Source organism: Psittacula echo, assembly GCF_963264785.1.
Source record: "Psittacula echo genome assembly, chromosome: 1".
NCBI lineage: Eukaryota > Metazoa > Chordata > Aves > Psittaciformes > Psittacidae > Psittacula > Psittacula echo.
Window position 1 is genome coordinate 64,353,321 of NC_137735.1, and position 13,449 is coordinate 64,366,769.

A 13,449-nucleotide genomic window follows, 5' to 3' on the forward strand; every position below is an offset into this window, starting at 1 on the left:
TATAGTTTATTCTTGCTTTTGATCAGCACTGTTTGTTGGAATTTTAGATACTCTCAAACTTGATACTTCTTTCCAATTTTTTTCTCTATATAAGTATCTCTAATTTCCATCTTAAAATGACTTCACAGCAACATGCATCCAATGGCACTGTACCAAATCATGATGCCAGAGTAGTTTCAACAAAAATAATCTAAACCAGGAGCATTTCTTTCCTCCTTTCCTAGTACCTGTTGCCTCTGATATACATCACTCAGCAGACTAGTATGATCAGGCTACCCTAAATACTATCCCATTGGGCACCCGCTACTCCCCCAGTTACATTTTATTTAGGTTGCTTTTTCTGGTTTTGTTACTTTAGGAAGCAGTTGAGCTCTTGATCTCTGGCAGCATGTATTTATGATTCAGAATGGTACTTAAGTTGACAAGTCAGGTAGGCTATGGCATATGTGATAAATAAGTGTTTTGTTTGATAGTCTTTATTGATAAAATTGCCCTTGAGGACAATTTGATGACCAACTGGACTGTATGGGAAAATTCTTTATGGTTTTGGTTTAGCAGAAGAAATATATTACTGAAATATTCACTATTTAAATTGTTTAATTTTTCAGATGACTTCTAAAAGAAATTACACCTATGCAGTCTCACTGTCTAGTTTCTCCCTAATAACTCTTGAATGCATTAATCAATGTAAACCAAATTTGATTGATTTAAATCTCAAAGATATAAAATTCCTACATGAGACACATCTGCTGGAAACTATTTCTATTCTTCACAAAACAGCTTGATTACATTTAGGTTAAGTTCTTTTTTGCTTCTCAAATTAAAACCTGAAATTCAAAAAAAATATTTCACCATGCTCTTTGATCAAATGTAGGGTTTTTTTCTTTCTAAATTAATTGGTTTTGAAAATATAGAAGCATAGCAGTACTTCACTTTGGTGCACAGGCCTTTTCTGGTGCAGAAATGTTTCTGTGGACAGTCTCTGACCAAGCCTAGGAATAATTCAGAACAGAGCAGAGGATCTGAAGTAGTTGTATCCTTTAGAATAGCCCTAAGCCATTTTGAGTTCACATTAATTAGCATAATTTACTATGGAGATGTAAAGTCACTTTGCATAGTGTAAGGGGCATTTATTTTTCTCTCCTTGTCATGTGGCTTGCTTTGGTGAGGTGGGGGATGTAGAGAGGAGAGGGTGTAACCCTCCACTTGCTACCTCTTAAAGCCCATGTGTGATCTGTATCACAAGTTTGGCTTTTGCATTTTTAAGAAGCTTGGATCTAATAGCAAGGTATAGCTTGGAGACATGACATTATGCTTCAGGACTTGTGTTTCTGAATAAGGTGGTAGAATGTGTAGAGGCTACTGGGAGAGGATGGTATGCTTGTGGAAAGATGCCATGTTTTGCACTTGCCTGGCCTAATGGGGTGGAGGTGGAGAGGAGTCGAGAAGTGGGGGCAGAGAGGAGGAACTGTGTGTGATGGCTTGAGAAAAGAGATGAGAGAATTCATTAGCATATAAATGATGTGCATCACTTTCAGGTCCCACTCTGGCTTTGAAGCTCAAGTGGCAACTCTCAGTGTTTGGACATTTCCTAGGTTGAGGGATTGCATTTTACTTTGTAATCAGGGAACCATAGGAAATAGGGGGCAGGAGGTTTGGTCACCTGATCTATTCTCTTTTCCCAGAGAAAGCTTAACTACACCAAAAGCATTCTTGACTGATGTTTGTCCAACCTTCTGTTAAAAACTTGGGCAAATACATTTTGGGGCCTTAGAAGACCTATCATTAGCGACCTTTTCCCAGTGTTCAGCCTAGTATCCAGTTCTTTTTTTGCAACAGCTGCATTCTGTCATTTCTTATATGTTTATTCTTGTATGTTTATTTGCTCCTTGCAACAATTTTCAGTTATTTGGATTATCATTACATGCAATTTTTTGCTTCCAGATTTACTAACAATATTATTTCTGTCTTTTGCCAGAACTCATGCTTTTCTAGGCTTCTGAATTTTTTTTTTTTTTCTTTTTTTTTTTTTTTTTTTTTTTTTGGGTTCCTTTCCTCTTCAGTTGTGTCTTCCTCAAAATAGACCCAGTAATGCAGTTGAAGCCTTTCCAGTTATAAGTAGAAAGCAACCTGTTTTACAGACCAGTACTTTTACTTCCCCCGGGATATCTGTTTCAAAACAGCATGATAATGTTAATTCTTTAAGTGTATAAGCCAATATAAATTTCTTCTCTGAAGAATCACCATCTACTCAATTGTTTCTCCTTTTCTCTGTAGTTTGATTCTGGAACCTTGTCTTCGAACTTTCTTAATTGTATATTATTTGAGACTGTTTCTCCAATTTATCAAATTTGAATATAATTTTGAATTCTTACTGAGTCCTCCAGCACATTTGCAACAACTCATGTCTGCAAATGCAATTTGTAGTTTTAGTCTATCAAATTGGTCATTAAAGAAAATAATAAATAGTACACAGCTCAGGAATTCCCATCGATACATTTGCCATTTTGACAATTAATAGCTTTCTGAATAAAGCTTTCCAACCGGTTTTCATCTGATCTATAGTAGCATCTTCTAAACATGTGCTTCCCTATTTTCGGTAAGAAATTGCCCATGTGAAACAGTGCCAGAGTCCTTACGGATGTAAAAATATGTGATGTCTCCCTGGCCACAGTTACTGTAACTGCCATTGCATGAAAAAAAATTGCTTTGACATGATTTGTTCATAACAAATCCAAATCAGCTGTTACTCATCTCCTTGCTTTCTTCTAAGAAACTCTGTGTGTATATATATATACATATACATATAAAAGTATAAATATAAATGTTCTGCCAGTAATTTTTTCTGTTGGGATTAAGCAGTCTGCTGTCTAATTTCTCAGTTTTATTTTTCCTGCTTCTTAAATAACACAAGATTTTTTTTAGTCTTGCAGAACCTGACCTCGTATCCATAAAACAACAGTTACAACTCAGGGATTATGTAGTTTCAAAGTATCCTCAAATCAGTATTATCAGGCCATTTGAGTTCCAAACACTTACCTCATTTAGTTCTTCTCTAATTGAGACAACAGTTCTTACTGCTGCTTTTATTTATATTTGCTGCCTGACTGCAGTTGGCTTTTTTTACTGAAGACTTTTACAGAAATACTTATAGATGTATGGCATCAACTATTAGGATTGGTTACTTTTAATAACAGACCAACTTCTCATGAAAACGTAACGTATTTCTGTGTTTATAGAATGACTGTTACTCCTGACATCATTGTTAGTTGCATCTCATCTATGCTTGGGTATCCTGGTTTTGTCCTTACTTGATCAAACATTGTCTCTTACACTGGTTCAGAAAAAAATCTCACTTATTTTGTTCTTTCTGCTTGACTTTCCTGTGTTTACAGTCACTGGAGAGCTTTAGTTGTGCCAGGCTTCCATCTTCTTGTCTGCCTTATTCTTCTGCTGTATTGCAGTGGTTTTCGCTAGTATCCTTATTACTTTTAATTTTGTTTTTCTGTAGACTTAACTTGCCATGTATCTGTAGAAACCTATCTCCCCAAATGCTTCAAAAATTATCTTGTTGTCCTTGTTCTTTCCCTTATAAAGCATATTGGACACTCTTATACCTTCATCACTTTTATGTAAGTCCCTTTCACCACCATGGTTTTGATCTGTTTTGCTGTATTGGTTATAATCATATCTATTGGTTAAAATCATACCATATGAATATATATAGAATATAGAGAGACTGTTCTATTGCTTTCAAAATATCTACAGATTGGTCATAATAAATTTTTATTTTTCATACTTGGAAAACAAAAAGATACCTAATTTAGAAATTTTATTTCTTTAATGAAATCAAGGCTTAACTGATTGAGATATTCAGTACCAATGAAATGTAGAGTCTGTGTATAACTGTACTACTATTGCTAATACTAATGTCTTCTGAGTTATTGCATTGATCTTCCACACATATGTGAATAAAGCAAATTATATTCCCTCTTTTATGTCATCCCATGAAACTGGAAAATGTTACTCTGTGTATGCATCACATTTGCGTCATGAAGATTATGGGGGTACATTCGTTGTATAGTTCTATATCTTTTAAAGGGTACTATATTCAGGTTTTCTGAAGTGTGTTAGAGAAATGGCTTTAGTAGTGTAGCTGTGTAGCAGGGCACATGTGGATGTAAGCACATTATTTCATACTTCAAAAAGACAGTTACTGGATTTAACTGAGATTTAATTGAGAGTATTCACTGAACACTTTTACTACTTCTAACATGTAGAATATCTTTATCAGGTCAATTTTTTAATATGCATCATCTTTTCAATTTATAAAATATGGAATCTCCCAGAGGGTTCAAAATTCAATCACCAGATTCCTGTTTTGCCAAAGAACAATCTAGCTAATATCCAAGCTACTTCGAAAAGAAACTGTCTTTTATTGGGGCTTTTTTGTAGCTACAATTTCTAAATAAGTATTTGAATACCGAAAGGACTTGTTATCAATTATCGTTGTTCCTAAATTAAACCTATGGTCTTGAGACTAGAGAAATCATTAGTTTTAATTGTTATAGTAATAGTAGCAAAAGAGAAAACATCTGTCTTTCATCAACTGCTACACACATTTTTCAGTTTACAAATTTTAACTTTTTATAAATGAGTGCTTGATACTTAATTAAGTGGATAATGCAGGTGACTTAAACATTGAAAGTATGACCCGATGAGCATCTTTGTATTGGTTCATTAAAGAGTAATGTCATGGCTAATAATTTCTTTGTACTTAAGACATATTAATCCCTTAAACCTTAATTTTGTGAAGATTTTCATACATGCTTGCCTCTGTACGCAGTGAACAGTTCCACGGATTTCAAGCAGGTCGTAAGTCTGCTGTTAACTTTGTAGTGAAAACCCCTCTTTGCCTTCTTCCTCCATCCTTATCCTCATTTTGAATTAACCTATATCTTGGTTCCCAAGTTTCTGCATGATCTTTTAAGTTTCAAAACCAATGATAATAGAGAAGATAAGGTTGCACATTTCTAAAGAATGTTTATAGCATAAATATTCATTTAGAATTTTAATGATTATTAAAACAATTTGGAAGTGGTTTGCGTAACAACTTATTTTCTTAAAAAATTAATAGGGAAGTAGTTGTAAAAAACTAGTCTGTCAGTGTCCCCTTTTGCATTTATCATGCTGAGTAGTAAGACTACCAGAATGTCCATAAAATAAGTAATCGTATTAGTAATGGCAATTCTGCTACTATTGTTCATTTCTGTCAAATGGTAGTCTACCATAATAGCTAAAAATTTGCATAGCCTACAAATACTAAAATATGTTTGGAATTGCTGCAGCTATTAAGGCTGTAGATGCCATTCGCTGTAGATGCCATTCACTGTAGTCAGTCTGTTAAGACTGTTGCTCTATAACACAGCACTGAGAGTTTAAAACAGCCTCCATGTGCTCCTTTAGGCTTTTAGTGGCACGTTTATTTTTTATCCCCACACACATTATGTTATTGTGTGAGTCCTTCTTTTAAAAAAGCCAGTAAATAATTTAATATTATTTTAACACTGTTTAACTGCAGGACATAACAAATATTCTTTGTTTCTCAAAAATGGCTAGACACTGTAGCACAATATTGTGTATATAATGTAAGAATCCTTTTAGCACCATCTGCTGGCATTGAGTTGAAAGCTGATCTTGGGACTGACTCTCCAAAGCTCTGCTTGGTAAAATGTTTCAAATATACATATTTTTCACATATTTTTTTGGGGGGTGATGGGGTGAAACCCAACCCAGAAATACAGTCTTTATACTTTTAATTAAAATTATAGTTAGAAAATGCAATGTGAGTTTACAGTTAACGTATAAACTGAAACAGAAATAGGTCAGGAGTATTTTTTTAAGTGCTGTAAAGACTATAAAAAGAAACTGAATACTTTTTTCTTTTTTACTAGAGATTTAGCAAGTGCAATATTAAATCTTTTTATTCCTGTTGTAAGTCAAATTCAGTAAAATCTATTTCACAGGGAAGACCCACAAGGCTTAGAAAAGTATCTGTAGCATGTTTTGAAAAGGGTAACAACAACAAAATATTCTTCTGCCTCACATTTATTGCATTATCACTGTAGTCTTGAAAGCCTCATGAAAGCTTAATGGACAGAAGGCCCTTATGCTGTGATTAGTCCTACAACTCCCTGTGTCTTTACTGGGGCACTGTTGTAGCCAGTGCAGCGAGTACTGGATCTATCTGCATGAATCTAGAACAGAGCCTTAAATTATACAGCTACAAAAGGTCACTGTCGTTTGTTTTTTAAACTGTAACACATTGATACCTCAAAGAGGTTGAGGCCTCATTCCTCCAAGTACTCTATAAATCACATATGAATGACGGTTCTAGCCTCCAAATATTTAAACTAAAAGAAGATGAGATGTATAACAGGTGGATGAATTCTGGTATATCATATGGTGCTGAATAAGCAATATGATTTTGTATTTATATAATGCCAAGAAAGTCATGCTATAGATACGTATGAGGACAATGTCTTCACTGAAATGCAATAGCATTCACTGATGGCTTGGAAAGCATTTAAGTAATCATAGTGATCTGGTACTGATGAGCATGTAAGTTTGTGTGCTATAAATATTTGTTTTGGCTAAAAGTATGTCCTACAGTGTTAAGCACTGCATCTGTATCATCCTCGTTTTCAACGGGCTAATAGAGACTGTGTTTCAGGATTTGTCAGTCAGAGTAATTGCAAGTAGCATTTTAGAGTGAGTTTTAGGGCCCAATCCAAACTCAGTTGAAGGCAGTATGTATTTCAAGACTAGAAACAGAGAGTTTGGATGCTGCTTTTTTTGTCAGTATCCAGCTTTAGGTGTCACTGAAACTATATGCATGAAATTCTTCAGAAGGATAAGGATATTTAGTGTGTCATAATGTAATGCAGACTTTTGATTCCAGAAAAAACCAATGCTATATTTACAACTTGTAACTAATAGTTGATGTGGTAAAAGGAATTATATAGTAAATGAACATAACCTTAATGTGTACCATATGCATAGTGGTGGGTGATGTACCTTGTTTGGTTGCTGGAAAAATAACCATTCAGTTTGAAATCTATATCATCTAAGACAGAACAGAATACTGAAGAAGATATTATAACTTACAGTCATGAATAAAATTGCTAACTTAAATGTTGTAAAAATTATTTGGTCAATACAATAATCGTCACTTAGGTAAGAAATAATTTTTTAAGTGTTTCTGGATCTAAATTCTGTTAACACTAGCATCACAGGATAAGCATCACTTTGCTGAGTGCAAGAATGCTATATGTAATTAGAATTATAGCCTGCTTCATTGAAAAAGTATCTGGTTTAAAACAGTTACTTTTAAAAAGACGGCTAATTTGTGTATGCTCTGCGTTTGGTGCGTCCCATTGGTGTTCCTAGTTACATTGATATGTGAAGGTGGTAAGCATCTCTCCAGTGCAATATACTACTGGTGCACTGGTTTGAAACTAACTTTACAAAAGCAATCAAATAGCTAAAGCACAGACTTTTATGCATGCAGTTATGGACCAGTATTATTTTGCAGTGATACATTTTTCTTATTTTAAGAATAAATTATTTTAATATAGGACTTCAATATTAAACAAACTAACAAACAAAAACCTGTCAAATTGAGTTCAATTCTCATATAAAACCTTTCATCTCAGATAATTTTCTGCCCAAGGTATGAAATACTATGTAAGTTTCAACTAGTGGTCAGTCTCAGCATGACTGTTTTACAGCAGTTACTCGGTAGGTGCTATTTCTGACTGAAATAATTGCCTGATGGGTCTTTTCTGTTGAAGTTGTGGTGTTTTGTTTTGTTTTGTTTTTTCTTGGGCTTACTAAGTAATGGAATAGAAAGAGAAATATGAAGAAAATAGATTATTTTTTAGCATAAACAAAAAGAAGCCCCTTCATAAAGTTGTTTTAGAACATTCTCATTTTTGAGGTCCCTTTCAATCTCTAACATACTGTGATTCTCAAACGAATAAGACAGTGTTTTAAAACTTCAAAGCTGATATTTAAGTAGCAGTTTATGAAGTAGAGATGGTGCAAATATTAAAATATGAGTGTACACTGACCCTGAATATTCACCTGCAGATACTTTCCAGGGGCTTCAAAAAGGTCTGTATTCAGTGGGAGGAGTCCTGCTGAATGACTTCCAGGACTTCCAGCGGATGATTTCCCAGCAAAGGCGAACTCATTCCAGAAAGCTTTGCTTTGCACATGGTGTAGGAATTAAGAGGCTGGGGGTTATTGACTTCTGCAATCTGAACTGTAATACCCGGTTCACGAAGGCCTGTTAAATCTTTTTCTTTACTGTGTTTATTTTGGAAACACAGTGAACCTGTTGTCTTGACACAATGTCTAGTTTTAGTACTGAATTGCACATTGTGACTCAGGAAGGAGTACAGTAAGCCTTTCCTCTGTTATATTTGCTGAAATGAATTCTTCAAGATAAATATATATTTTTTTCTTCACTGAACAAATGTAACAGAACTATGTCATCTTCTGTGGTTTATGTTTTTAAATTCTGCTTCAGGATAGAATGCTATGTTGTTCAAAGATATTGTCCCTTTTTCAGAAAATGTATGGCTGAAATGTCTTTTGCAAAACCAAAACTTGCATCTAGTCATAAGGTTGTACTTTTTGTCTTAAAAGAAGTCTGAACAGATGGGAAATAGTTTGAAGGAATTAGAGGAAATGCTGTGATGGAGTGTCATGTGAAGAATGGCACAACAATGAAGTTCTTAGATAATATGAAAAGATTACATTGTTACATAAAAATGCATATTTACAAAGGAAAGATTATTCAAACTGAAGTTTTAGGAGTATGTCAGTAATATTGTGTGGTATCACTTTAGTAAGATCTTGCATCCATCAAAGACCTAGATTTTCTGCGCGAGAAATAGGTTTTTAAACAGTTGGCTGTTATTTAAATATTTACTCTGTATGATCTAAAAATAATGTTAATATACAGAGTTTATATAATATCTGACAGTCATCACTTTGATGTAATTAAGCTCTGAAACTTGCTATATAATCAACACAGAAGCCTAGCAGCAAATTAATTTTCTTGATTTACTTACATTTTGCTGAAAGCACGTTTGTCCAAATGTCATATATTCTATAAGTATATTTATACATCTCAAATTGATTTCAAACCTTTTGTTGTTTTTCTCAGTTTTCATCATATGAAGCAGCTTCAAAATTATGAAATTTGTAAAACGATTTTTAGAAGACTTTTTTTACATATATCATTTGTTTTGGTTAATGTATCCTTCTGAGAAAGTACTCAATCACGCAAGAAGAGAGATAGGTAAAAAGATAGTTAGATTAACTGATGCTTCATTTAATTTGGATTTTATATTGGCATAAAATCACAGAATTAATTTGCCATTTAAAAGTTCCCTACAGTCTCTGTAATCATAGAATAAAATTAGAAATGACTATTTGGCTGTCTGTGACTTAACATAATTAATTGTCTTCTCAGCATAAAACATAAAAAAGAGCATACTCAAATATTTTATATTTTAATGTGTTGCATATCATCTCACCCAGAAATAATAGGAAGAGTATCTCATATTTCATTGTGAGTTTTTCAGTCCATCTCCAGTTTGTTTTCTTTTTAGGGAGATATTTTTGTTTAAATACAGTTCTGGTGTTTGGCTCAGCTCTTACAGCTTAGTGCTGAAAATACAGAAAGCGGTCATTTTAGGAATTTACTGATGGATTTAAAATGTCATAATCCTGTTTTGTTCAATATCACTGAAACTAAAAAAAAAAAAAAAAAAAAAAAGCAGAGAAAGACCCAGCAATACAAACTAATTTCTTGTTAGCCAGTAAGACATATCTTCTTCTGGATGTCATTAAACTAGAAGAAAGTTTTGACTTTGCTATAATCCCACTGTTCCTTTTTAAGCATAGTTTCCAAACATCTAACATTTTTTCACTGAAATACCACTATAAGCTGACATGGTATCATGTGCTCTTCTTTTATCTTCTGAAGCTTGAATTTTATGATTTAAATGTACTTCAGTCACTTAAGAAAGAGTGATATTTTATCCTATTTTCTATGGGAAAACATCTTTGCGGAAATTATTTATTGGATTGTAAGAGATTTCTTTTGAAATAATTAAATAGTTACTGTAAAGTATTCTGTCCGTTACTGGAAAATAACTTTTTGTATACCTCCTGTGACTTAAATCATTGACTGCATTTCTTGCAGTGGGAATGTGGCATTAAGATTCTTAGAACATTCAACCTCAAGTAGCAATCCAGCAATGGCAGAGACTAAGGATATTATTATATACTGAGCTGAGAAAAGCACATCTGTAAAACTGTTGTGTCTTGGTTATTAGTGCTAGGATTTGAACTACCTTTAATTTCATTTGACTTGTTCATCTTCCTTAAGGATCTCCATAAAGATGCACTGAGTATTCTTTTGAGGCCTTAGTTAGGGTTTGCATCAGTGGTCGTAAACCTGCTTAGCAGACAAAGACTCTTTTCCCTTTGAAGTCACTTCTCCAGCTTTTCAAAAGGTCTGCAAGCTGGTTCCCCTAAAACAATTTTGAAAAGTTTGAAGTGGTGCCCCTTAAACCAGCAACAAAATAAAATTTTCTCTTTGCATTACTGAAAACCATGACAATCTGCTGAAGCAATAACAGTTTAAAAGCTTTTAAAGAAATCTGTTCTGCTCTATGACCAGCTTTTAAGTTGACCCCATTATTTGGAAAATCAGAGTCTTGGAAACCCCTAAATACTTGACATTCTTATCAAAAGAGTCAGCCTGACTTTTCACACGACTCCTCTTTTACAGTATTTATTCAAGTCCTAATTTCTTTAAAGATATTATTCAGATTTTTTCCATTTCTTTTTTGCATCAAAGTGTTTCTTTAGAATAAATGAAATTTAGTGAACAGTTAATATAATTTATAAAACACTGATCCTGACACCTGTAAATTTTATACTCTTACTATGTTTGGTCAGGTCCAAATTCTAAAAAGACTGAGAGCATTAGTTATGTAATTTTACTTTACTGTGGACTGTGATAATTATATTATGCTCAGTTTATACTTCCTGTTTAAGAATCTTACCCTCTACATTTTATGTGTATAGTTACTGACAGTCTAATGTAGGTAAAGCCTACAGTCATGTAGTTGCTGTAAGCAGTACATTTACTATAGGGATTTTGTTTATCTGTACCTCCTAATATTCATTCAGACATTGCTTCTTATGTGTACTCCTAACTCCAACATCTTATATTCATTACTTCCACTACAAAATTGTACATTTAAAACTTCTCTGATTTCAAAAGTTTCTTTAGCATGTGTAGTATATGATTAGATTAATTCCTTGCTGATCTGTTCAAGTCTGTGTTAAATGCAATTTCTGAAAGCAAAAGAAAGCAATAAACCAAGAATTCTAGAATTTTGCTAACATAGGCAGTTCATTTAAAAGAAAGATTAAAAAAAAAAAACACATAACAACAAAACAAAACCAAAAAAAACCACAGCAAACCAAAAAACCAAAGCTAACAGGAACTTTAAATGCACAAAGCTGCCTCCTTTTTTATGGTTTGGGAAAAGCAGGAAGAAAGAATTCAGTGAACAAAATTAAATTGTTGCTGGATAATAAGACTGCAATAGGTACTGTTTCCCCTAAAACTACAAATCTGTGGCTCATCTACACAATGTTGATTTATTAATCTTCTAATGTGCCTGACCCATGTTTAGGCTAGACAAGCTCAATAGAGCAAACTTTCCCTAAACAGTTTGTGAGTGTTCATAGGGTCAGCCACCTGAGAAGTGTCTAAAGGTCATTAAGTCTACCCTTATGCTTCTAATTTGTTGGGAGTTTTTCCTTTGCTTCTGAACTGTCTGCCATACTTCCTGGGTTTGAGTGTGTTTTGCCAAACATTATAGGAAACAAAAGCAATAGCTTTTAATGATTATTTATTAAGAGATGAGGGACAATTCAGCAAGTTGTTCCAAAGCATTTTAAGATTTAAAATGTTGATCACATAGATTCATATGTTTGTGTATATATATGCACACATACATATTTAGTGTATATGTATGCATCTAAGAAGAAACAGATTTATTTACTTTCCAAGATTTTGTATTGTGGATATGAGTTATAACAGTAACTGCAGAATAAATCAAATTTTGAAAGGTCAAAATACTTGATTTGATACTTTGTCATATATTATGATCTTTTCTAAAAAGCCATTTGAATGTGGCAGCCACATGGACACTCAGGGATGTGTTGCAAATGGTCTGAGTAAAAATGTAAAATAGGGAGACTAAGCTAAGCTTTTATTTATGCTAGTCCAGCTGTACATTTCTTTTCCACACAAGTGTCTCACTGTACATGTGCAGGGTCTGAGGAGCTACCTGGTTTTATGTATTTCCATAATTTCTAATAAGACCCAGTACCAGTAGTGCTCATTCTGTTAAGGGTCTACAAGGACAAACTAATGACTTTATGCTGGCTTTATGTTTTGAAAAGTTACTACCCCAAATGTAATTTGAATGATGCTGCCTTAGTATCAATGGAGTCAGTTGGCCCTGTGATTACTCTGTCTCTTTGCAAAACCACCTTCTGTTTTGAAGAAAATAAGTTTGATTTCACAACTGCTTTACTGCCTGGTTGGTATCTCACATATCATCATGTATTGTGAAGTGAAATTATTCCCTGCTGCTTAAACGCTCATCTAATCCTTTCTGAAACTACATGATAACATTGCCCAAGATACATTGTTTGAAGTTTAAATGCTTCATAAAATGCTGTGTATGAACTGATTATATGGTAATACAAAAATAACATTGTGATTTCCATGAAACACTAACACTCTTGAAGAGGGTGATCCAGCTAATGACCTGTGAGTGAAGTTATCAAACTATTTAAATAATGTGCTTTGCTTGCCTTTTCTGTGTCTTCACCTGGAGAATATTTTATTTTTCTTCCTTTAAATGTACCAGTTGTATAATTTCATTTTCTGTATGGTACCCATATATGTTTGATTCTAAAGAGAATCTAAAAAAAAAACCCAAACCAGTTTTATTTGTTCTTGTTGCAAGGAAATATCTAATAGGAGCAGCGGTAATTAACATTGGGTTAGGGTGTTCTGATTTTGCAAACTCATTTGAAGTTCATCCTGAGTATGGTTCAAGCTCCACATGTTACAAGAAACTAGACATCAGGCTGAGGTTTCAACTCTATTACTAGGTTAAAATAAAATCAGTCAGTGGATGTTCTACTTCATCCTCAGGCACTGTAGGTGTCTCCTTTCAGTTCCTGTCATAATGACACTGAAGTTTACTTAAGCCTGTTCTAGGAAAATGTAGTAATTAATTTATATCTCTTCCTCCATAATAAATAAAAATAAAAAGGGGA

At 33.6% G+C, this 13,449-nt stretch overlaps 1 protein-coding gene across 4 annotated transcripts in view; it reads left to right on the plus strand.

Moving 5' to 3' along the window:
* Positions 1-13,449, plus strand: part of LRBA (LPS responsive beige-like anchor protein) — a gene marked incomplete at its 5' end in the record, with an annotated part of 401,371 nt that overhangs the window by 374,299 nt on the left and 13,623 nt on the right. The gene's annotated exons all lie outside the window — the stretch shown is intronic.